This window comes from Electrophorus electricus, chromosome 5 (genome assembly GCF_041902795.1).
Source record: "Electrophorus electricus isolate QZ-2024a chromosome 5, ASM4190279v1, whole genome shotgun sequence".
Classification (NCBI taxonomy): domain Eukaryota; kingdom Metazoa; phylum Chordata; class Actinopteri; order Gymnotiformes; family Gymnotidae; genus Electrophorus; species Electrophorus electricus.
In genome coordinates, this window is record NC_137501.1 from 22,236,858 (window position 1) to 22,262,654 (window position 25,797).

Sequence of the window (25,797 nt, forward strand, 5' to 3'; positions counted from 1 at the left end):
TATGAAATTAACAGGCTCAGTTTTATTTTGTCTCTGAAACAAGGTAACAAGCACTTCAACAGGTTCCACTGAGAGTCGAACTCAGATGACTGGATTCAGAGTCCAGAGTGCTAACCATTACACCATGGAACCTTAACCAAGTTCCTGGGTGTCCTGTATTGCTGGATTCGGAATCAAGTGCTTATCCCATTACCTAATGGAAGGAACCAAAATGAAGTGTGATGTCTTGTATATTGATGGTGAATCATTTATCTTCCGTGAATTCTCGTTAGCTTAATGCCAACTATGCTACGATAATCAGCATTTACTTTGCCAAAATCACAGGCATTTAAGAATTCCTCACAAAAGGTTAATCGAATCTGAGCCATCAATACAGGCTGCAGCCATTAAAAAAACTTGTTACAAGAAAGTACATGCTAGCTGAAAGGAACAACAAGCATTCACAAGGTTCCACCAAGAGTTGAACTGGGATCACCAAAGACAAGGTGCAGATTCCTAACTATTACACTACAGAAACAACAACAAAAAAATGCTTTTACTCATCTTGTATTGCTGTAATCACAACCACATGTGTATACTGTTACATCAAGCAAAACAACAAAAATATGTTTTGTGTCTTCTGTATCGCTGGATTCAGTGTCTGTAGTACTTGCAAATATATTATACAAATGTTTAAAATATCTTTTGTGTCTTCAATTTTCCCAGATTCAGTGTCAAGCCTGCTTACAATTAAAATCTGCAAACAACAAATCGAACCTTTTTGTCTTGTGTTTCACTGGATTCAGAGTCCACAGTGCTTTCATTTCCACCATAGAACAAGTCCAAAAATGTTTTGTCTTCTGTATTGCTAGATAAAGAGGGCAGAGTGCTTTCTTTATATATCACATCTCCTGTCTTTTTTTTGTAAGACATGAGTTCCTTTTATATAACTTTACCTTGTCCAGTGTCATCAGCACACAGATTGGCAAGGCATTGACCTAATTTTGGCAACAACTGCTTTGTCTCATGTTTGTAATCTGGTCAAGTGACAGACATTTTTGAGATTTACAATAAATTGTAGCAAGAAAACCCATATAATCTCAAAATGTCAGCCAGGTTTCGAAAGGTGCCACGGAGGCATGACGTCTGACAATATAAAATGAAAAGTGCTTACTAAGCATTACACTGTGGAATCTTCAAAACAACCCTTCTTCTATATATCTGATTTCAGAGTCCACAATGCTTACCTTTACTCCATAACCAACAATACAATCTGTTTGTACTGGTGACTTCAGAATCCTCACTTTTCCATTTTGAAATTAACAGGCTCAGTTTTATTTTGTCTCTGAAACAAAGTAACAAGCACTTCAACAGGTTCCACTGAGAGTCAAACTCAGATGACTGGATTCAAAGTCCAGAGTGCTAACCATTACACCATGGAACCTTAACCAAGTTCCTGGGTGTCCTGTATTGCTGGATTCAGAATCAAGTGCTTATCCCATTACCTAATGGAAGGAACCAAAATGAAGTGTGATGTCTTGTATATTGATGGTGAATCATTTATCTTCCGTGAATTCTCGTTAGCTTAATGCCAACTATGCTACGATAATCAGCATTTACTTTGCCAAAATCACAGGCATTTAAGAATTCCTCACAAAAGGTTAATCGAATCTGAGCCATCAATACAGGCTGCAGCCATTAAAAAAACTTGTTACAAGAAAGTACATGCTAGCTGAAAGGAACAACAAGAATTCAATAGGTTCCACCAAGAGTTGAACTGGGATCACCAAAGACAAGGTGCAGATTCCTAACTATTACACTACAGAAACAACAACAAAAAAATGCTTTTACTCATCTTGTATTGCTGTAATCACAACCACATGTGTATACTGTTACATCAAGCAAAACAACAAAAATATGTTTTGTGTCTTCTGTATCGCTGGATTCAGTGTCTGTAGTACTTGCAAATATATTATACAAATGTTTAAAATATCTTTTGTGTCTTCAATTTTCCCAGATTCAGTGTCAAGCCTGCTTACAATTAAAATCTGCAAACAACAAATCGAACCTTTTTGTCTTGTGTTTCACTGGATTCAGAGTCCACAGTGCTTTCATTTCCACCATAGAACAAGTCCAAAAATGTTTTGTCTTCTGTATTGCTAGATAAAGAGGGCAGAGTGCTTTCTTTATATATCACATCTCCTGTCTTTTTTTTGTAAGACATGAGTTCCTTTTATATAACTTTACCTTGTCCAGTGTCATCAGCACACAGATTGGCAAGGCATTGACCTAATTTTGGCAACAACTGCTTTGTCTCATGTTTGTAATCTGGTCAAGTGACAGACATTTTTGAGATTTACAATAAATTGTAGCAAGAAAACCCATATAATCTCAAAATGTCAGCCAGGTTTAGAAAGGTGCCACGGAGGCATGACGTCTGACAATATAAAATGAAAAGTGCTTACTAAGCATTACACTGTGGAATCTTCAAAACAACCCTTCTTCTATATATCTGATTTCAGAGTCCACAATACTTATCTTCACTCCATAACCAACAATACAATCTGTTTGTACTGGTGACTTCAGAATCCAGACTTTTCCATTATGAAATTAACAGGCTCAGTTTTATTTTGTCTCTGAAACAAGGTAACAGGCACTTCAACAGTTTCCACTGAAAGTCAAACTCAGATGAGTGGATTCAGAGTCCAGAGTGCTAACCAATACACCATGGAACCTTAACCAAGTTCCTGGGTGTCCTGTATTGCTGGATTCAGAATCAAGTGCTTATCCCATTACCTAATGGAAGGAACCAAAATGAAGTGTGATGTCTTGTATATTGATGGTGAATCATTTATCTTCCGTGAATTCTCTTTAGCTTAATGCCAACTATGCTACGATAATCAGCATTTACTTTGCCAAAAGCACAGGCATTTAAGAATTCCTCACAAAAGGTTAATCGAATCTGATCCATCAATACAGGCTGCAGCCATTAAAAAAACTTGTTACAAGAAAGTACATGCTAGCTGAAAGGAACAACAAGCATTCAATAGGTTCCACCAAGAGTTGAACTGGGATCACCAAAGACAAGGTGCAGATTCCTAACTATTACACTACAGAAACAACAACAAAAAAATGCTTTTACTCATCTTGTATTGCTGTAATCACAACCACATGTGTATACTGTTACATCAAGCAAAACAACAAAAATATGTTTTGTGTCTTCTGTATCGCTGGATTCAGTGTCTGTAGTACTTGCAAATATATTATACAAATGTTTAAAATATCTTTTGTGTCTTCAATTTTCCCAGATTCAGTGTCAAGCCTGCTTACAATTAAAATCTGCAAACAACAAATCGAACCTTTTTGTCTTGTGTTTCACTGGATTCAGAGTCCACAGTGCTTTCATTTCCACCATAGAACAAGTCCAAAAATGTTTTGTCTTCTGTATTGCTAGATAAAGAGGGCAGAGTGCTTTCTTTATATATCACATCTCCTGTCTTTTTTTTGTAAGACATGAGTTCCTTTTATATAACTTTACCTTGTCCAGTGTCATCAGCACACAGATTGGCAAGGCATTGACCTAATTTTGGCAACAACTGCTTTGTCTCATGTTTGTAATCTGGTCAAGTGACAGACATTTTTGAGATTTACAATAAATTGTAGCAAGAAAACCCATATAATCTCAAAATGTCAGCCAGGTTTAGAAAGGTGCCACGGAGGCATGACGTCTGACAATATAAAATGAAAAGTGCTTACTAAGCATTACACTGTGGAAACTTCAAAACAACCCTTCTTCTATATAGCTGATTTCAGAGTCCACAATACTTACCTTTACTCCATAACCAACAATACAATCTGTTTGTACTGGTGACTTCAGAACCCAGACTTTTCCATTATGAAATTAACAGGCTCAGTTTTATTTTGTCTCTGAAACAAGGTAACAAGCACTTCAACAGGTTCCACTGAGAGTCGAACTCAGATGACTGGATTCAGAGTCCAGAGTGCTAACCATTACACCATGGAACCTTAACCAAGTTCCTGGGTGTCCTGTATTGCTGGATTCGGAATCAAGTGCTTATCCCATTACCTAATGGAAGGAACCAAAATGAAGTGTGATGTCTTGTATATTGATGGTGAATCATTTATCTTCCGTGAATTCTCGTTAGCTTAATGCCAACTATGCTACGATAATCAGCATTTACTTTGCCAAAATCACAGGCATTTAAGAATTCCTCACAAAAGGTTAATCGAATCTGAGCCATCAATACAGGCTGCAGCCATTAAAAAAACTTGTTACAAGAAAGTACATGCTAGCTGAAAGGAACAACAAGCATTCACAAGGTTCCACCAAGAGTTGAACTGGGATCACCAAAGACAAGGTGCAGATTCCTAACTATTACACTACAGAAACAACAACAAAAAAATGCTTTTACTCATCTTGTATTGCTGTAATCACAACCACATGTGTATACTGTTACATCAAGCAAAACAACAAAAATATGTTTTGTGTCTTCTGTATCGCTGGATTCAGTGTCTGTAGTACTTGCAAATATATTATACAAATGTTTAAAATATCTTTTGTGTCTTCAATTTTCCCAGATTCAGTGTCAAGCCTGCTTACAATTAAAATCTGCAAACAACAAATCGAACCTTTTTGTCTTGTGTTTCACTGGATTCAGAGTCCACAGTGCTTTCATTTCCACCATAGAACAAGTCCAAAAATGTTTTGTCTTCTGTATTGCTAGATAAAGAGGGCAGAGTGCTTTCTTTATATATCACATCTCCTGTCTTTTTTTTGTAAGACATGAGTTCCTTTTATATAACTTTACCTTGTCCAGTGTCATCAGCACACAGATTGGCAAGGCATTGACCTAATTTTGGCAACAACTGCTTTGTCTCATGTTTGTAATCTGGTCAAGTGACAGACATTTTTGAGATTTACAATAAATTGTAGCAAGAAAACCCATATAATCTCAAAATGTCAGCCAGGTTTCGAAAGGTGCCACGGAGGCATGACGTCTGACAATATAAAATGAAAAGTGCTTACTAAGCATTACACTGTGGAATCTTCAAAACAACCCTTCTTCTATATATCTGATTTCAGAGTCCACAATGCTTACCTTTACTCCATAACCAACAATACAATCTGTTTGTACTGGTGACTTCAGAATCCTCACTTTTCCATTTTGAAATTAACAGGCTCAGTTTTATTTTGTCTCTGAAACAAGGTAACAAGCACTTCAACAGGTTCCACTGAGAGTCAAACTCAGATGACTGGATTCAAAGTCCAGAGTGCTAACCATTACACCATGGAACCTTAACCAAGTTCCTGGGTGTCCTGTATTGCTGGATTCAGAATCAAGTGCTTATCCCATTACCTAATGGAAGGAACCAAAATGAAGTGTGATGTCTTGTATATTGATGGTGAATCATTTATCTTCCGTGAATTCTCGTTAGCTTAATGCCAACTATGCTACGATAATCAGCATTTACTTTGCCAAAATCACAGGCATTTAAGAATTCCTCACAAAAGGTTAATCGAATCTGATCCATCAATACAGGCTGCAGCCATTAAAAAAACTTGTTACAAGAAAGTACATGCTAGCTGAAAGGAACAACAAGAATTCAATAGGTTCCACCAAGAGTTGAACTGGGATCACCAAAGACAAGGTGCAGATTCCTAACTATTACACTACAGAAACAACAACAAAAAAATGCTTTTACTCATCTTGTATTGCTGTAATCACAACCACATGTGTATACTGTTACATCAAGCAAAACAACAAAAATATGTTTTGTGTCTTCTGTATCGCTGGATTCAGTGTCTGTAGTACTTGCAAATATATTATACAAATGTTTAAAATATCTTTTGTGTCTTCAATTTTCCCAGATTCAGTGTCAAGCCTGCTTACAATTAAAATCTGCAAACAACAAATCGAACCTTTTTGTCTTGTGTTTCACTGGATTCAGAGTCCACAGTGCTTTCATTTCCACCATAGAACAAGTCCAAAAATGTTTTGTCTTCTGTATTGCTAGATAAAGAGGGCAGAGTGCTTTCTTTATATATCACATCTCCTGTCTTTTTTTTGTAAGACATGAGTTCCTTTTATATAACTTTACCTTGTCCAGTGTCATCAGCACACAGATTGGCAAGGCATTGACCTAATTTTGGCAACAACTGCTTTGTCTCATGTTTGTAATCTGGTCAAGTGACAGACATTTTTGAGATTTACAATAAATTGTAGCAAGAAAACCCATATAATCTCAAAATGTCAGCCAGGTTTAGAAAGGTGCCACGGAGGCATGACGTCTGACAATATAAAATGAAAAGTGCTTACTAAGCATTACACTGTGGAATCTTCAAAACAACCCTTCTTCTATATATCTGATTTCAGAGTCCACAATACTTATCTTCACTCCATAACCAACAATACAATCTGTTTGTACTGGTGACTTCAGAATCCAGACTTTTCCATTATGAAATTAACAGGCTCAGTTTTATTTTGTCTCTGAAACAAGGTAACAGGCACTTCAACAGTTTCCACTGAAAGTCAAACTCAGATGAGTGGATTCAGAGTCCAGAGTGCTAACCAATACACCATGGAACCTTAACCAAGTTCCTGGGTGTCCTGTATTGCTGGATTCAGAATCAAGTGCTTATCCCATTACCTAATGGAAGGAACCAAAATGAAGTGTGATGTCTTGTATATTGATGGTGAATCATTTATCTTCCGTGAATTCTCTTTAGCTTAATGCCAACTATGCTACGATAATCAGCATTTACTTTGCCAAAAGCACAGGCATTTAAGAATTCCTCACAAAAGGTTAATCGAATCTGATCCATCAATACAGGCTGCAGCCATTAAAAAAACTTGTTACAAGAAAGTACATGCTAGCTGAAAGGAACAACAAGCATTCACAAGGTTCCACCAAGAGTTGAACTGGGATCACCAAAGACAAGGTGCAGATTCCTAACTATTACACTACAGAAACAACAACAAAAAAAATGCTTTTACTCATCTTGTATTGCTGTAATCACAACCACATGTGTATACTGTTACATCAAGCAAAACAACAAAAATATGTTTTGTGTCTTCTGTATCGCTGGATTCAGTGTCTGTAGTACTTGCAAATATATTATACAAATGTTTAAAATATCTTTTGTGTCTTCAATTTTCCCAGATTCAGTGTCAAGCCTGCTTACAATTAAAATCTGCAAACAACAAATCGAACCTTTTTGTCTTGTGTTTCACTGGATTCAGAGTCCACAGTGCTTTCATTTCCACCATAGAACAAGTCCAAAAATGTTTTGTCTTCTGTATTGCTAGATAAAGAGGGCAGAGTGCTTTCTTTATATATCACATCTCCTGTCTTTTTTTTGTAAGACATGAGTTCCTTTTATATAACTTTACCTTGTCCAGTGTCATCAGCACACAGATTGGCAAGGCATTGACCTAATTTTGGCAACAACTGCTTTGTCTCATGTTTGTAATCTGGTCAAGTGACAGACATTTTTGAGATTTACAATAAATTGTAGCAAGAAAACCCATATAATCTCAAAATGTCAGCCAGGTTTAGAAAGGTGCCACGGAGGCATGACGTCTGACAATATAAAATGAAAAGTGCTTACTAAGCATTACACTGTGGAAACTTCAAAACAACCCTTCTTCTATATAGCTGATTTCAGAGTCCACAATACTTACCTTTACTCCATAACCAACAATACAATCTGTTTGTACTGGTGACTTCAGAACCCAGACTTTTCCATTATGAAATTAACAGGCTCAGTTTTATTTTGTCTCTGAAACAAGGTAACCTGTACTTCAACAGGTTCCACTGAGAGTCGAACTCAGATGACTGGATTCAGAGTCCAGAGTGCTAACCATTACACCATGGAACCTTAACCAAGTTCCTGGGTGTCCTGTATTGCTGGATTCGGAATCAAGTGCTTATCCCATTACCTAATGGAAGGAACCAAAATGAAGTGTGATGTCTTGTATATTGATGGTGAATCATTTATCTTCCGTGAATTCTCGTTAGCTTAATGCCAACTATGCTACGATAATCAGCATTTACTTTGCCAAAATCACAGGCATTTAAGAATTCCTCACAAAAGGTTAATCGAATCTGAGCCATCAATACAGGCTGCAGCCATTAAAAAAACTTGTTACAAGAAAGTACATGCTAGCTGAAAGGAACAACAAGCATTCACAAGGTTCCACCAAGAGTTGAACTGGGATCACCAAAGACAAGGTGCAGATTCCTAACTATTACACTACAGAAACAACAACAAAAAAATGCTTTTACTCATCTTGTATTGCTGTAATCACAACCACATGTGTATACTGTTACATCAAGCAAAACAACAAAAATATGTTTTGTGTCTTCTGTATCGCTGGATTCAGTGTCTGTAGTACTTGCAAATATATTATACAAATGTTTAAAATATCTTTTGTGTCTTCAATTTTCCCAGATTCAGTGTCAAGCCTGCTTACAATTAAAATCTGCAAACAACAAATCGAACCTTTTTGTCTTGTGTTTCACTGGATTCAGAGTCCACAGTGCTTTCATTTCCACCATAGAACAAGTCCAAAAATGTTTTGTCTTCTGTATTGCTAGATAAAGAGGGCAGAGTGCTTTCTTTATATATCACATCTCCTGTCTTTTTTTTGTAAGACATGAGTTCCTTTTATATAACTTTACCTTGTCCAGTGTCATCAGCACACAGATTGGCAAGGCATTGACCTAATTTTGGCAACAACTGCTTTGTCTCATGTTTGTAATCTGGTCAAGTGACAGACATTTTTGAGATTTACAATAAATTGTAGCAAGAAAACCCATATAATCTCAAAATGTCAGCCAGGTTTCGAAAGGTGCCACGGAGGCATGACGTCTGACAATATAAAATGAAAAGTGCTTACTAAGCATTACACTGTGGAATCTTCAAAACAACCCTTCTTCTATATATCTGATTTCAGAGTCCACAATGCTTACCTTTACTCCATAACCAACAATACAATCTGTTTGTACTGGTGACTTCAGAATCCTCACTTTTCCATTTTGAAATTAACAGGCTCAGTTTTATTTTGTCTCTGAAACAAGGTAACAAGCACTTCAACAGGTTCCACTGAGAGTCAAACTCAGATGACTGGATTCAAAGTCCAGAGTGCTAACCATTACACCATGGAACCTTAACCAAGTTCCTGGGTGTCCTGTATTGCTGGATTCAGAATCAAGTGCTTATCCCATTACCTAATGGAAGGAACCAAAATGAAGTGTGATGTCTTGTATATTGATGGTGAATCATTTATCTTCCGTGAATTCTCGTTAGCTTAATGCCAACTATGCTACGATAATCAGCATTTACTTTGCCAAAATCACAGGCATTTAAGAATTCCTCACAAAAGGTTAATCGAATCTGAGCCATCAATACAGGCTGCAGCCATTAAAAAAACTTGTTACAAGAAAGTACATGCTAGCTGAAAGGAACAACAAGAATTCAATAGGTTCCACCAAGAGTTGAACTGGGATCACCAAAGACAAGGTGCAGATTCCTAACTATTACACTACAGAAACAACAACAAAAAAATGCTTTTACTCATCTTGTATTGCTGTAATCACAACCACATGTGTATACTGTTACATCAAGCAAAACAACAAAAATATGTTTTGTGTCTTCTGTATCGCTGGATTCAGTGTCTGTAGTACTTGCAAATATATTATACAAATGTTTAAAATATCTTTTGTGTCTTCAATTTTCCCAGATTCAGTGTCAAGCCTGCTTACAATTAAAATCTGCAAACAACAAATCGAACCTTTTTGTCTTGTGTTTCACTGGATTCAGAGTCCACAGTGCTTTCATTTCCACCATAGAACAAGTCCAAAAATGTTTTGTCTTCTGTATTGCTAGATAAAGAGGGCAGAGTGCTTTCTTTATATATCACATCTCCTGTCTTTTTTTTGTAAGACATGAGTTCCTTTTATATAACTTTACCTTGTCCAGTGTCATCAGCACACAGATTGGCAAGGCATTGACCTAATTTTGGCAACAACTGCTTTGTCTCATGTTTGTAATCTGGTCAAGTGACAGACATTTTTGAGATTTACAATAAATTGTAGCAAGAAAACCCATATAATCTCAAAATGTCAGCCAGGTTTAGAAAGGTGCCACGGAGGCATGACGTCTGACAATATAAAATGAAAAGTGCTTACTAAGCATTACACTGTGGAATCTTCAAAACAACCCTTCTTCTATATATCTGATTTCAGAGTCCACAATACTTATCTTCACTCCATAACCAACAATACAATCTGTTTGTACTGGTGACTTCAGAATCCAGACTTTTCCATTATGAAATTAACAGGCTCAGTTTTATTTTGTCTCTGAAACAAGGTAACAGGCACTTCAACAGTTTCCACTGAAAGTCAAACTCAGATGAGTGGATTCAGAGTCCAGAGTGCTAACCAATACACCATGGAACCTTAACCAAGTTCCTGGGTGTCCTGTATTGCTGGATTCAGAATCAAGTGCTTATCCCATTACCTAATGGAAGGAACCAAAATGAAGTGTGATGTCTTGTATATTGATGGTGAATCATTTATCTTCCGTGAATTCTCTTTAGCTTAATGCCAACTATGCTACGATAATCAGCATTTACTTTGCCAAAAGCACAGGCATTTAAGAATTCCTCACAAAAGGTTAATCGAATCTGATCCATCAATACAGGCTGCAGCCATTAAAAAAACTTGTTACAAGAAAGTACATGCTAGCTGAAAGGAACAACAAGCATTCACAAGGTTCCACCAAGAGTTGAACTGGGATCACCAAAGACAAGGTGCAGATTCCTAACTATTACACTACAGAAACAACAACAAAAAAAATGCTTTTACTCATCTTGTATTGCTGTAATCACAACCACATGTGTATACTGTTACATCAAGCAAAACAACAAAAATATGTTTTGTGTCTTCTGTATCGCTGGATTCAGTGTCTGTAGTACTTGCAAATATATTATACAAATGTTTAAAATATCTTTTGTGTCTTCAATTTTCCCAGATTCAGTGTCAAGCCTGCTTACAATTAAAATCTGCAAACAACAAATCGAACCTTTTTGTCTTGTGTTTCACTGGATTCAGAGTCCACAGTGCTTTCATTTCCACCATAGAACAAGTCCAAAAATGTTTTGTCTTCTGTATTGCTAGATAAAGAGGGCAGAGTGCTTTCTTTATATATCACATCTCCTGTCTTTTTTTTGTAAGACATGAGTTCCTTTTATATAACTTTACCTTGTCCAGTGTCATCAGCACACAGATTGGCAAGGCATTGACCTAATTTTGGCAACAACTGCTTTGTCTCATGTTTGTAATCTGGTCAAGTGACAGACATTTTTGAGATTTACAATAAATTGTAGCAAGAAAACCCATATAATCTCAAAATGTCAGCCAGGTTTAGAAAGGTGCCACGGAGGCATGACGTCTGACAATATAAAATGAAAAGTGCTTACTAAGCATTACACTGTGGAAACTTCAAAACAACCCTTCTTCTATATAGCTGATTTCAGAGTCCACAATACTTACCTTTACTCCATAACCAACAATACAATCTGTTTGTACTGGTGACTTCAGAACCCAGACTTTTCCATTATGAAATTAACAGGCTCAGTTTTATTTTGTCTCTGAAACAAGGTAACCTGTACTTCAACAGGTTCCACTGAGAGTCGAACTCAGATGACTGGATTCAGAGTCCAGAGTGCTAACCATTACACCATGGAACCTTAACCAAGTTCCTGGGTGTCCTGTATTGCTGGATTCGGAATCAAGTGCTTATCCCATTACCTAATGGAAGGAACCAAAATGAAGTGTGATGTCTTGTATATTGATGGTGAATCATTTATCTTCCGTGAATTCTCGTTAGCTTAATGCCAACTATGCTACGATAATCAGCATTTACTTTGCCAAAATCACAGGCATTTAAGAATTCCTCACAAAAGGTTAATCGAATCTGAGCCATCAATACAGGCTGCAGCCATTAAAAAAACTTGTTACAAGAAAGTACATGCTAGCTGAAAGGAACAACAAGCATTCACAAGGTTCCACCAAGAGTTGAACTGGGATCACCAAAGACAAGGTGCAGATTCCTAACTATTACACTACAGAAACAACAACAAAAAAATGCTTTTACTCATCTTGTATTGCTGTAATCACAACCACATGTGTATACTGTTACATCAAGCAAAACAACAAAAATATGTTTTGTGTCTTCTGTATCGCTGGATTCAGTGTCTGTAGTACTTGCAAATATATTATACAAATGTTTAAAATATCTTTTGTGTCTTCAATTTTCCCAGATTCAGTGTCAAGCCTGCTTACAATTAAAATCTGCAAACAACAAATCGAACCTTTTTGTCTTGTGTTTCACTGGATTCAGAGTCCACAGTGCTTTCATTTCCACCATAGAACAAGTCCAAAAATGTTTTGTCTTCTGTATTGCTAGATAAAGAGGGCAGAGTGCTTTCTTTATATATCACATCTCCTGTCTTTTTTTTGTAAGACATGAGTTCCTTTTATATAACTTTACCTTGTCCAGTGTCATCAGCACACAGATTGGCAAGGCATTGACCTAATTTTGGCAACAACTGCTTTGTCTCATGTTTGTAATCTGGTCAAGTGACAGACATTTTTGAGATTTACAATAAATTGTAGCAAGAAAACCCATATAATCTCAAAATGTCAGCCAGGTTTCGAAAGGTGCCACGGAGGCATGACGTCTGACAATATAAAATGAAAAGTGCTTACTAAGCATTACACTGTGGAATCTTCAAAACAACCCTTCTTCTATATATCTGATTTCAGAGTCCACAATGCTTACCTTTACTCCATAACCAACAATACAATCTGTTTGTACTGGTGACTTCAGAATCCTCACTTTTCCATTTTGAAATTAACAGGCTCAGTTTTATTTTGTCTCTGAAACAAGGTAACAAGCACTTCAACAGGTTCCACTGAGAGTCAAACTCAGATGACTGGATTCAAAGTCCAGAGTGCTAACCATTACACCATGGAACCTTAACCAAGTTCCTGGGTGTCCTGTATTGCTGGATTCAGAATCAAGTGCTTATCCCATTACCTAATGGAAGGAACCAAAATGAAGTGTGATGTCTTGTATATTGATGGTGAATCATTTATCTTCCGTGAATTCTCGTTAGCTTAATGCCAACTATGCTACGATAATCAGCATTTACTTTGCCAAAAGCACAGGCATTTAAGAATTCCTCACAAAAGGTTAATCGAATCTGATCCATCAATACAGGCTGCAGCCATTAAAAAAACTTGTTACAAGAAAGTACATGCTAGCTGAAAGGAACAACAAGCATTCACAAGGTTCCACCAAGAGTTGAACTGGGATCACCAAAGACAAGGTGCAGATTCCTAACTATTACACTACAGAAACAACAACAAAAAAAATGCTTTTACTCATCTTGTATTGCTGTAATCACAACCACATGTGTATACTGTTACATCAAGCAAAACAACAAAAATATGTTTTGTGTCTTCTGTATCGCTGGATTCAGTGTCTGTAGTACTTGCAAATATATTATACAAATGTTTAAAATATCTTTTGTGTCTTCAATTTTCCCAGATTCAGTGTCAAGCCTGCTTACAATTAAAATCTGCAAACAACAAATCGAACCTTTTTGTCTTGTGTTTCACTGGATTCAGAGTCCACAGTGCTTTCATTTCCACCATAGAACAAGTCCAAAAATGTTTTGTCTTCTGTATTGCTAGATAAAGAGGGCAGAGTGCTTTCTTTATATATCACATCTCCTGTCTTTTTTTTGTAAGACATGAGTTCCTTTTATATAACTTTACCTTGTCCAGTGTCATCAGCACACAGATTGGCAAGGCATTGACCTAATTTTGGCAACAACTGCTTTGTCTCATGTTTGTAATCTGGTCAAGTGACAGACATTTTTGAGATTTACAATAAATTGTAGCAAGAAAACCCATATAATCTCAAAATGTCAGCCAGGTTTAGAAAGGTGCCACGGAGGCATGACGTCTGACAATATAAAATGAAAAGTGCTTACTAAGCATTACACTGTGGAAACTTCAAAACAACCCTTCTTCTATATAGCTGATTTCAGAGTCCACAATACTTACCTTTACTCCATAACCAACAATACAATCTGTTTGTACTGGTGACTTCAGAACCCAGACTTTTCCATTATGAAATTAACAGGCTCAGTTTTATTTTGTCTCTGAAACAAGGTAACCTGTACTTCAACAGGTTCCACTGAGAGTCGAACTCAGATGACTGGATTCAGAGTCCAGAGTGCTAACCATTACACCATGGAACCTTAACCAAGTTCCTGGGTGTCCTGTATTGCTGGATTCGGAATCAAGTGCTTATCCCATTACCTAATGGAAGGAACCAAAATGAAGTGTGATGTCTTGTATATTGATGGTGAATCATTTATCTTCCGTGAATTCTCGTTAGCTTAATGCCAACTATGCTACGATAATCAGCATTTACTTTGCCAAAATCACAGGCATTTAAGAATTCCTCACAAAAGGTTAATCGAATCTGAGCCATCAATACAGGCTGCAGCCATTAAAAAAACTTGTTACAAGAAAGTACATGCTAGCTGAAAGGAACAACAAGCATTCACAAGGTTCCACCAAGAGTTGAACTGGGATCACCAAAGACAAGGTGCAGATTCCTAACTATTACACTACAGAAACAACAACAAAAAAATGCTTTTACTCATCTTGTATTGCTGTAATCACAACCACATGTGTATACTGTTACATCAAGCAAAACAACAAAAATATGTTTTGTGTCTTCTGTATCGCTGGATTCAGTGTCTGTAGTACTTGCAAATATATTATACAAATGTTTAAAATATCTTTTGTGTCTTCAATTTTCCCAGATTCAGTGTCAAGCCTGCTTACAATTAAAATCTGCAAACAACAAATCGAACCTTTTTGTCTTGTGTTTCACTGGATTCAGAGTCCACAGTGCTTTCATTTCCACCATAGAACAAGTCCAAAAATGTTTTGTCTTCTGTATTGCTAGATAAAGAGGGCAGAGTGCTTTCTTTATATATCACATCTCCTGTCTTTTTTTTGTAAGACATGAGTTCCTTTTATATAACTTTACCTTGTCCAGTGTCATCAGCACACAGATTGGCAAGGCATTGACCTAATTTTGGCAACAACTGCTTTGTCTCATGTTTGTAATCTGGTCAAGTGACAGACATTTTTGAGATTTACAATAAATTGTAGCAAGAAAACCCATATAATCTCAAAATGTCAGCCAGGTTTCGAAAGGTGCCACGGAGGCATGACGTCTGACAATATAAAATGAAAAGTGCTTACTAAGCATTACACTGTGGAATCTTCAAAACAACCCTTCTTCTATATATCTGATTTCAGAGTCCACAATGCTTACCTTTACTCCATAACCAACAATACAATCTGTTTGTACTGGTGACTTCAGAATCCTCACTTTTCCATTATGAAATTAACAGGCTCAGTTTTATTTTGTCTCTGAAACAAGGTAACAAGCACTTCAACAGGTTCCACTGAGAGTCAAACTCAGATGACTGGATTCAAAGTCCAGAGTGCTAACCATTACACCATGGAACCTTAACCAAGTTCCTGGGTGTCCTGTATTGCTGGATTCAGAATCAAGTGCTTATCCCATTACCTAATGGAAGGAACCAAAATGAAGTGTGATGTCTTGTATATTGATGGTGAATCATTTATCTTCCGTGAATTCTCGTTAGCTTAATGCCAACTATGCTACGATAATCAGCATTTACTTTGCCAAAATCACAGGCATTTAAGAATTCCTCACAAAAGGTTAATCGAATCTGAGCCATCAATACAGGCTGCAGCCATTAAAAAAACTTGTTACAAGAAAGTACATGCTAGCTGAAAGGAACAACAAGAATTCAATAGGTTCCACCAAGAGTTGAACTGGGATCACCAAAGACAAGGTGCAGATTCCTAACTATTACACTACAGAAACAACAACAAAAAAATGCTTTTACTCATCTTGTATTGCTGTAATCACAACCACATGTGTATACTGTTACATCAAGCAAAACAACAAAAATATGTTTTGTGTCTTCTGTATCGCTGGATTCAGTGTCTGTAGTACTTGCAAATATATTATACAAATGTTTAAAATATCTTTTGTGTCTTCAATTTTCCCAGATTCAGTGTCAAGCCTGCTTACAATTAAAATCTGCAAACAACAAATCGAACCTTTTTGTCTTGTGTTTCACTGGATTCAGAGTCCACAGTGCTTTCATTTCCACCATAGAACAAGTCCAAAAATGTTTTGTCTTCTGTATTGCTAGATAAAGAGGGCAGAGTGCTTTCTTTATATATCACATCTCCTGTCTTTTTTTTGTAAGACATGAGTTCCTTTTATATAACTTTACCTTGTCCAGTGTCATCAGCACACAGATTGGCAAGGCATTGACCTAATTTTGGCAACAACTGCTTTGTCTCATGTTTGTAATCTGGTCAAGTGACAGGCATTTTTGAGATTTACAATAAATTGTAGCAAGAAAACCCATATAATCTCAAAATGTCAGCCAGGTTTCGAAAGGTGCCACGGAGGCATGACGTCGGACAATATAAAATGAAAAGTGCTTACTAAGCATTACACTGTGGAATCTTCAAAACAACCCTTCTTCTATATATCTGATTTCAGAGTCCACAATGCTTACCTTTACTCCATAACCAACAATACAATCTGTTTGTACTGGTGACTTCAGAACCCAGACTTTTCCATTATGAAATTAACAGGCTCAGTTTTATTTTGTCTCTGAAACAAGGTAACAGGCACTTCAACAGGTTCCACTGAGAGTCAAACTCAGATGACTGGATTCAAAGTCCAGAGTGCTAACCATTACACCATGGAACCTTAACCAAGTTCCTGGGTGTCCTGTATTGCTGGATTCAGAATCAAGTGCTTATCCCATTACCTAATGGAAGGAACCAAAATGAAGTGTGATGTCTTGTATATTGATGGTGAATCATTTATCTTCCGTGAATTCTCGTTAGCTTAATGCCAACTATGCTACGATAATCAGCATTTACTTTGCCAAAATCACAGGCATTTAAGAATTCCTCACAAAAGGTTAATCGAATCTGAGCCATCAATACAGGCTGCAGCCATTAAAAAAACTTGTTACAAGAAAGTACATGCTAGCTGAAAGGAACAACAAGAATTCAATAGGTTCCACCAAGAGTTGAACTGGGATCACCAAAGACAAGGTGCAGATTCCTAACTATTACACTACAGAAACAACAACAAAAAAATGCTTTTACTCATCTTGTATTGCTGTAATCACAACCACATGTGTATACTGTTACATCAAGCAAAACAACAAAAATATGTTTTGTGTCTTCTGTATCGCTGGATTCAGTGTCTGTAGTACTTGCAAATATATTATACAAATGTTTAAAATATCTTTTGTGTCTTCAATTTTCCCAGATTCAGTGTCAAGCCTGCTTACAATTAAAATCTGCAAACAACAAATCGAACCTTTTTGTCTTGTGTTTCACTGGATTCAGAGTCCACAGTGCTTTCATTTCCACCATAGAACAAGTCCAAAAATGTTTTGTCTTCTGTATTGCTAGATAAAGAGGGCAGAGTGCTTTCTTTATATATCACATCTCCTGTCTTTTTTTTGTAAGACATGAGTTCCTTTTATATAACTTTACCTTGTCCAGTGTCATCAGCACACAGATTGGCAAGGCATTGACCTAATTTTGGCAACAACTGCTTTGTCTCATGTTTGTAATCTGGTCAAGTGACAGACATTTTTGAGATTTACAATAAGTTGTAGCAAGAAAACCCATATAATCTCAAAATGTCAGCCAGGTTTAGAAAGGTGCCACGGAGGCATGACGTCTGACAATATAAAATGAAAAGTGCTTACTAAGCATTACACTGTGGAATCTTCAAAACAACCCTTCTTCTATATATCTGATTTCAGAGTCCACAATACTTATCTTCACTCCATAACCAACAATACAATCTGTTTGTACTGGTGACTTCAGAATCCAGACTTTTCCATTATGAAATTAACAGGCTCAGTTTTATTTTGTCTCTGAAACAAGGTAACAGGCACTTCAACAGTTTCCACTGAAAGTCAAACTCAGATGAGTGGATTCAGAGTCCAGAGTGCTAACCAATACACCATGGAACCTTAACCAAGTTCCTGGGTGTCCTGTATTGCTGGATTCAGAATCAAGTGCTTATCCCATTACCTAATGGAAGGAACCAAAATGAAGTGTGATGTCTTGTATATTGATGGTGAATCATTTATCTTCCGTGAATTCTCTTTAGCTTAATGCCAACTATGCTACGATAATCAGCATTTACTTTGCCAAAAGCACAGGCATTTAAGAATTCCTCACAAAAGGTTAATCGAATCTGATCCATCAATACAGGCTGCAGCCATTAAAAAAACTTGTTACAAGAAAGTACATGCTAGCTGAAAGGAACAACAAGCATTCACAAGGTTCCACCAAGAGTTGAACTGGGATCACCAAAGACAAGGTGCAGATTCCTAACTATTACACTACAGAAACAACAACAAAAAAATGCTTTTACTCATCTTGTATTGCTGTAATCACAACCACATGTGTATACTGTTACATCAAGCAAAACAACAAAAATATGTTTTGTGTCTTCTGTATCGCTGGATTCAGTGTCTGTAGTACTTGCAAATATATTATACAAATGTTTAAAATATCTTTTGTGTCTTCAATTTTCCCAGATTCAGTGTCAAGCCTGCTTACAATTAAAATCTGCAAACAACAAATCGAACCTTTTTGTCTTGTGTTTCACTGGATTCAGAGTCCACAGTGCTTTCATTTCCACCATAGAACAAGTCCAAAAATGTTTTGTCTTCTGTATTGCTAGATAAAGAGGGCAGAGTGCTTTCTTTATATATCACATCTCCTGTCTTTTTTTTGTAAGACATGAGTTCCTTTTATATAACTTTACCTTGTCCAGTGTCATCAGCACACAGATTGGCAAGGCATTGACCTAATTTTGGCAACAACTGCTTTGTCTCATGTTTGTAATCTGGTCAAGTGACAGACATTTTTGAGATTTACAATAAATTGTAGCAAGAAAACCCATATAATCTCAAAATGTCAGCCAGGTTTCGAAAGGTGCCACGGAGGCATGACGTCTGACAATATAAAATGAAAAGTGCTTACTAAGCATTACACTGTGGAATCTTCAAAACAACCCTTCTTCTATATATCTGATTTCAGAGTCCACAATACTTATCTTCACTCCATAACCAACAATACAATCTGTTTGTACTGGTGACTTCAGAATCCAGACTTTTCCATTATGAAATTAACAGGCTCAGTTTTATTTTGTCTCTGAAACAAGGTAACAGGCACTTCAACAGTTTCCACTGAAAGTCAAACTCAGATGAGTGGATTCAGAGTCCAGAGTGCTAACCAATACACCATGGAACCTTAACCAAGTTCCTGGGTGTCCTGTATTGCTGGATTCAGAATCAAGTGCTTATCCCATTACCTAATGGAAGGAACCAAAATGAAGTGTGATGTCTTGTATATTGATGGTGAATCATTTATCTTCCGTGAATTCTCTTTAGCTTAATGCCAACTATGCTACGATAATCAGCATTTACTTTGCCAAAATCACAGGCATTTAAGAATTCCTCACAAAAGGTTAATCGAATCTGATCCATCAATACAGGCTGCAGCCATTAAAAAAACTTTTTACAAGAAAGTACATGCTAGCTGAAAGGAACAACAAGCATTCAATAGGTTCCACCAAGAGTTGAACTGGGATCACCAAAGACAAGGTGCAGATTCCTAACTATTACACTACAGAAACAACAACAAAAAAATGCTTTTACTCATCTTGTATTGCTGTAATCACAACCACATGTGTATACTGTTACATCAAGCAAAACAACAAAAATATGTTTTGTGTCTTCTGTATCGCTGGATTCCGTGTCTGTGGTACTTGCAAATATATTATACAAATGTTTAAAATATCTTTTGTGGCTTCAATTTTCCCAGATTCAGTGTCAAGCCTGCTTACAATTAAAATCTGCAAACAACAAATCGAACCTTTTTGTCTTTTGTTTCACTAGATTCAGAGTCCACAGTGCTTTCAATTCCACCATAGAACAAGTCCAAAAATGTTTTGTCTTCTGTATTGCTAGATAATGAGGGCAGAGTGCTTTCTTTATATATCACATCTCCTGTCTTTTTTTTGTAAGACATGAGTTCCTTTTATATAACTTTACCTTGTCCAGTGTCATCAGCACACAGATTGGCAAGGCATTGACCTAATTTTGGCAACAACTGCTTTGTCTCATGTTTGTAATCTGGTCAAGTGACAGACATTTTTGAGATTTACAATAAGTTGTAGCAAGAAAACCCATATAATCTCAAAATGTCAGCCAGGTTTAGAAAGGTGCCACGGAGGCATGACGTCTGACAATATAAAATGAAAAGTGCTTACTAAGCATTACACTGTGGAATCTTCAAAACAACCCTTCTTCTATATATCTGATTTCAGAGTCCACAATACTTATCTTCACTCCATAACCAACAATACAATCTGTTTGTACTGGTGACTTCAGAATCCAGACTTTTCCATTATGAAATTAACAGGCTCAGTTTTATTTTGTCTCTGAAACAAGGTAACAGGCACTTCAACAGTTTCCACTGAAAGTCAAACTCAGATGAGTGGATTCAGAGTCCAGAGTGCTAACCAATACACCATGGAACCTTAACCAAGTTCCTGGGTGTCCTGTATTGCTGGATTCAGAATCAAGTGCTTATCCCATTACCTAATGGAAGGAACCAAAATGAAGTGTGATGTCTTGTATATTGATGGTGAATCATTTATCTTCCGTGAATTCTCTTTAGCTTAATGCCAACTATGCTACGATAATCAGCATTTACTTTGCCAAAAGCACAGGCATTTAAGAATTCCTCACAAAAGGTTAATCGAATCTGATCCATCAATACAGGCTGCAGCCATTAAAAAAACTTGTTACAAGAAAGTACATGCTAGCTGAAAGGAACAACAAGCATTCACAAGGTTCCACCAAGAGTTGAACTGGGATCACCAAAGACAAGGTGCAGATTCCTAACTATTACACTACAGAAACAACAACAAAAAAATGCTTTTACTCATCTTGTATTGCTGTAATCACAACCACATGTGTATACTGTTACATCAAGCAAAACAACAAAAATATGTTTTGTGTCTTCTGTATCGCTGGATTCAGTGTCTGTAGTACTTGCAAATATATTATACAAATGTTTAAAATATCTTTTGTGTCTTCAATTTTCCCAGATTCAGTGTCAAGCCTGCTTACAATTAAAATCTGCAAACAACAAATCGAACCTTTTTGTCTTGTGTTTCACTGGATTCAGAGTCCACAGTGCTTTCATTTCCACCATAGAACAAGTCCAAAAATGTTTTGTCTTCTGTATTGCTAGATAAAGAGGGCAGAGTGCTTTCTTTATATATCACATCTCCTGTCTTTTTTTTGTAAGACATGAGTTCCTTTTATATAACTTTACCTTGTCCAGTGTCATCAGCACACAGATTGGCAAGGCATTGACCTAATTTTGGCAACAACTGCTTTGTCTCATGTTTGTAATCTGGTCAAGTGACAGACATTTTTGAGATTTACAATAAATTGTAGCAAGAAAACCCATATAATCTCAAAATGTCAGCCAGGTTTCGAAAGGTGCCACGGAGGCATGACGTCTGACAATATAAAATGAAAAGTGCTTACTAAGCATTACACTGTGGAATCTTCAAAACAACCCTTCTTCTATATATCTGATTTCAGAGTCCACAATACTTATCTTCACTCCATAACCAACAATACAATCTGTTTGTACTGGTGACTTCAGAATCCAGACTTTTCCATTATGAAATTAACAGGCTCAGTTTTATTTTGTCTCTGAAACAAGGTAACAGGCACTTCAACAGTTTCCACTGAAAGTCAAACTCAGATGAGTGGATTCAGAGTCCAGAGTGCTAACCAATACACCATGGAACCTTAACCAAGTTCCTGGGTGTCCTGTATTGCTGGATTCAGAATCAAGTGCTTATCCCATTACCTAATGGAAGGAACCAAAATGAAGTGTGATGTCTTGTATATTGATGGTGAATCATTTATCTTCCGTGAATTCTCTTTAGCTTAATGCCAACTATGCTACGATAATCAGCATTTACTTTGCCAAAAGCACAGGCATTTAAGAATTCCTCACAAAAGGTTAATCGAATCTGATCCATCAATACAGGCTGCAGCCATTAAAAAAACTTGTTACAAGAAAGTACATGCTAGCTGAAAGGAACAACAAGCATTCACAAGGTTCCACCAAGAGTTGAACTGGGATCACCAAAGACAAGGTGCAGATTCCTAACTATTACACTACAGAAACAACAACAAAAAAATGCTTTTACTCATCTTGTATTGCTGTAATCACAACCACATGTGTATACTGTTACATCAAGCAAAACAACAAAAATATGTTTTGTGTCTTCTGTATCGCTGGATTCAGTGTCTGTAGTACTTGCAAATATATTATACAAATGTTTAAAATATCTTTTGTGTCTTCAATTTTCCCAGATTCAGTGTCAAGCCTGCTTACAATTAAAATCTGCAAACAACAAATCGAACCTTTTTGTCTTGTGTTTCACTGGATTCAGAGTCCACAGTGCTTTCATTTCCACCATAGAACAAGTCCAAAAATGTTTTGTCTTCTGTATTGCTAGATAAAGAGGGCAGAGTGCTTTCTTTATATATCACATCTCCTGTCTTTTTTTTGTAAGACATGAGTTCCTTTTATATAACTTTACCTTGTCCAGTGTCATCAGCACACAGATTGGCAAGGCATTGACCTAATTTTGGCAACAACTGCTTTGTCTCATGTTTGTAATCTGGTCAAGTGACAGACATTTTTGAGATTTACAATAAATTGTAGCAAGAAAACCCATATAATCTCAAAATGTCAGCCAGGTTTAGAAAGGTGCCACGGAGGCATGACGTCTGACAATATAAAATGAAAAGTGCTTACTAAGCATTACACTGTGGAATCTTCAAAACAACCCTTCTTCTATATATCTGATTTCAGAGTCCACAATACTTATCTTCACTCCATAACCAACAATACAATCTGTTTGTACTGGTGACTTCAGAATCCAGACTTTTCCATTATGAAATTAACAGGCTCAGTTTTATTTTGTCTCTGAAACAAGGTAACAGGCACTTCAACAGTTTCCACTGAAAGTCAAACTCAGATGAGTGGATTCAGAGTCCAGAGTGCTAACCAATACACCATGGAACCTTAACCAAGTTCCTGGGTGTCCTGTATTGCTGGATTCAGAATCAAGTGCTTATCCCATTACCTAATGGAAGGAACCAAAATGAAGTGTGATGTCTTGTATATTGATGGTGAATCATTTATCTTCCGTGAATTCTCTTTAGCTTAATGCCAACTATGCTACGATAATCAGCATTTACTTTGCCAAAATCACAGGCATTTAAGAATTCCTCACAAAAGGTTAATCGAATCTGATCCATCAATACAGGCTGCAGCCATTAAAAAAACTTGTTACAAGAAAGTACATGCTAGCTGAAAGGAACAACAAGCATTCACAAGGTTCCACCAAGAGTTGAACTGGGATCACCAAAGACAAGGTGCAGATTCCTAACTATTACACTACAGAAACAACAACAAAAAAATGCTTTTACTCATCTTGTATTGCTGTAATCACAACCACATGTGTATACTGTTACATCAAGCAAAACAACAAAAATATGTTTTGTGTCTTCTGTATCGCTGGATTCAGTGTCTGTAGTACTTGCAAATATATTATACAAATGTTTAAAATATCTTTTGTGTCTTCAATTTTCCCAGATTCAGTGTCAAGCCTGCTTACAATTAAAATCTGCAAACAACAAATCGAACCTTTTTGTCTTGTGTTTCACTGGATTCAGAGTCCACAGTGCTTTCATTTCCACCATAGAACAAGTCCAAAAATGTTTTGTCTTCTGTATTGCTAGATAAAGAGGGCAGAGTGCTTTCTTTATATATCACATCTCCTGTCTTTTTTTTGTAAGACATGAGTTCCTTTTATATAACTTTACCTTGTCCAGTGTCATCAGCACACAGATTGGCAAGGCATTGACCTAATTTTGGCAACAACTGCTTTGTCTCATGTTTGTAATCTGGTCAAGTGACAGACATTTTTGAGATTTACAATAAATTGTAGCAAGAAAACCCATATAATCTCAAAATGTCAGCCAGGTTTAGAAAGGTGCCACGGAGGCATGACGTCTGACAATATAAAATGAAAAGTGCTTACTAAGCATTACACTGTGGAAACTTCAAAACAACCCTTCTTCTATATAGCTGATTTCAGAGTCCACAATACTTACCTTTACTCCATAACCAACAATACAATCTGTTTGTACTGGTGACTTCAGAACCCAGACTTTTCCATTATGAAATTAACAGGCTCAGTTTTATTTTGTCTCTGAAACAAGGTAACAAGCACTTCAACAGGTTCCACTGAGAGTCGAACTCAGATGACTGGATTCAGAGTCCAGAGTGCTAACCATTACACCATGGAACCTTAACCAAGTTCCTGGGTGTCCTGTATTGCTGGATTCGGAATCAAGTGCTTATCCCATTACCTAATGGAAGGAACCAAAATGAAGTGTGATGTCTTGTATATTGATGGTGAATCATTTATCTTCCGTGAATTCTCGTTAGCTTAATGCCAACTATGCTACGATAATCAGCATTTACTTTGCCAAAATCACAGGCATTTAAGAATTCCTCACAAAAGGTTAATCGAATCTGAGCCATCAATACAGGCTGCAGCCATTAAAAAAACTTGTTACAAGAAAGTACATGCTAGCTGAAAGGAACAACAAGCATTCACAAGGTTCCACCAAGAGTTGAACTGGGATCACCAAAGACAAGGTGCAGATTCCTAACTATTACACTACAGAAACAACAACAAAAAAATGCTTTTACTCATCTTGTATTGCTGTAATCACAACCACATGTGTATACTGTTACATCAAGCAAAACAACAAAAATATGTTTTGTGTCTTCTGTATCGCTGGATTCAGTGTCTGTAGTACTTGCAAATATATTATACAAATGTTTAAAATATCTTTTGTGTCTTCAATTTTCCCAGATTCAGTGTCAAGCCTGCTTACAATTAAAATCTGCAAACAACAAATCGAACCTTTTTGTCTTGTGTTTCACTGGATTCAGAGTCCACAGTGCTTTCATTTCCACCATAGAACAAGTCCAAAAATGTTTTGTCTTCTGTATTGCTAGATAAAGAGGGCAGAGTGCTTTCTTTATATATCACATCTCCTGTCTTTTTTTTGTAAGACATGAGTTCCTTTTATATAACTTTACCTTGTCCAGTGTCATCAGCACACAGATTGGCAAGGCATTGACCTAATTTTGGCAACAACTGCTTTGTCTCATGTTTGTAATCTGGTCAAGTGACAGACATTTTTGAGATTTACAATAAATTGTAGCAAGAAAACCCATATAATCTCAAAATGTCAGCCAGGTTTAGAAAGGTGCCACGGAGGCATGACGTCTGACAATATAAAATGAAAAGTGCTTACTAAGCATTACACTGTGGAATCTTCAAAACAACCCTTCTTCTATATATCTGATTTCAGAGTCCACAATACTTATCTTCACTCCATAACCAACAATACAATCTGTTTGTACTGG

General features: G+C 36.7%; 12 non-coding genes across 12 annotated transcripts; all 12 read right to left on the reverse strand.

The window, feature by feature from the left end:
* Window positions 1–60: 60 nt before the first annotated feature.
* trnaq-cug (transfer RNA glutamine (anticodon CUG)) lies at window positions 61–132 on the reverse strand. The gene has a single exon. It is a non-coding gene; the product is annotated as a tRNA-Gln (tRNA).
* A 1,219-nt stretch (window positions 133–1,351) lies between these two features.
* On the reverse strand, window positions 1,352–1,423 carry trnaq-uug (transfer RNA glutamine (anticodon UUG)). The gene has a single exon. It is a non-coding gene; the product is annotated as a tRNA-Gln (tRNA).
* A 2,510-nt stretch (window positions 1,424–3,933) lies between these two features.
* On the reverse strand, window positions 3,934–4,005 carry trnaq-cug (transfer RNA glutamine (anticodon CUG)). Its single transcript has one exon. It is a non-coding gene; the product is annotated as a tRNA-Gln (tRNA).
* A 1,219-nt stretch (window positions 4,006–5,224) lies between these two features.
* trnaq-uug (transfer RNA glutamine (anticodon UUG)) lies at window positions 5,225–5,296 on the reverse strand. The gene has a single exon. It is a non-coding gene; the product is annotated as a tRNA-Gln (tRNA).
* A 2,511-nt stretch (window positions 5,297–7,807) lies between these two features.
* trnaq-cug (transfer RNA glutamine (anticodon CUG)) lies at window positions 7,808–7,879 on the reverse strand. Its single transcript has one exon. It is a non-coding gene; the product is annotated as a tRNA-Gln (tRNA).
* Window positions 7,880–9,098: 1,219 nt separating this feature from the next.
* On the reverse strand, window positions 9,099–9,170 carry trnaq-uug (transfer RNA glutamine (anticodon UUG)). The gene has a single exon. It is a non-coding gene; the product is annotated as a tRNA-Gln (tRNA).
* A 2,511-nt stretch (window positions 9,171–11,681) lies between these two features.
* On the reverse strand, window positions 11,682–11,753 carry trnaq-cug (transfer RNA glutamine (anticodon CUG)). The gene has a single exon. It is a non-coding gene; the product is annotated as a tRNA-Gln (tRNA).
* Window positions 11,754–12,972: 1,219 nt separating this feature from the next.
* Window positions 12,973–13,044, reverse strand: trnaq-uug (transfer RNA glutamine (anticodon UUG)). Its single transcript has one exon. It is a non-coding gene; the product is annotated as a tRNA-Gln (tRNA).
* A 1,220-nt stretch (window positions 13,045–14,264) lies between these two features.
* On the reverse strand, window positions 14,265–14,336 carry trnaq-cug (transfer RNA glutamine (anticodon CUG)). Its single transcript has one exon. It is a non-coding gene; the product is annotated as a tRNA-Gln (tRNA).
* A 1,219-nt stretch (window positions 14,337–15,555) lies between these two features.
* trnaq-uug (transfer RNA glutamine (anticodon UUG)) lies at window positions 15,556–15,627 on the reverse strand. Its single transcript has one exon. It is a non-coding gene; the product is annotated as a tRNA-Gln (tRNA).
* Window positions 15,628–16,846: 1,219 nt separating this feature from the next.
* Window positions 16,847–16,918, reverse strand: trnaq-uug (transfer RNA glutamine (anticodon UUG)). The gene has a single exon. It is a non-coding gene; the product is annotated as a tRNA-Gln (tRNA).
* Window positions 16,919–24,592: 7,674 nt separating this feature from the next.
* On the reverse strand, window positions 24,593–24,664 carry trnaq-cug (transfer RNA glutamine (anticodon CUG)). The gene has a single exon. It is a non-coding gene; the product is annotated as a tRNA-Gln (tRNA).
* Between the last annotated feature and the right edge of the window lie 1,133 nt (window positions 24,665–25,797).